Here is a 345-nt window from a genome sequence, read left to right on the forward strand (position 1 = left end):
TTTTCTCTCTATATCAAGCTGGTTTTCCTAACATCATCTATTTAAAAAGATGTTCTTTCCACAGCTTTGTGGTGCCACCTGTATCCCAGCCCAGCCTGTAGGCATATACCTCTAATCCCAGTACTTTGGAATACTGAGACAGGAGGATCTAAAGTTCAAACCCAGCTTGGGCAACTTATTGAGACTCTGTTTCAAAATTTTGAAAAATTTTTGAAAGGCTGGGAGTGCAGCTCAATGAGAGGAACCTGGGTTCAATCCCTACTATAAGAAAGAAAGAAAGAAAAGAAAGAAAGAAAGAAAGAAAGAAAGAAAGAAAGAAAGAAAGAAAGAAAGAAAGAAAGAAAG

The sequence above is a fragment of the Fukomys damarensis genome, unplaced genomic scaffold, assembly GCF_012274545.1.
Source record: "Fukomys damarensis isolate Sample0158 unplaced genomic scaffold, DMR_v1.0_HiC HiC_scaffold_30, whole genome shotgun sequence".
In the NCBI taxonomy this organism is placed as follows: domain Eukaryota; kingdom Metazoa; phylum Chordata; class Mammalia; order Rodentia; family Bathyergidae; genus Fukomys; species Fukomys damarensis.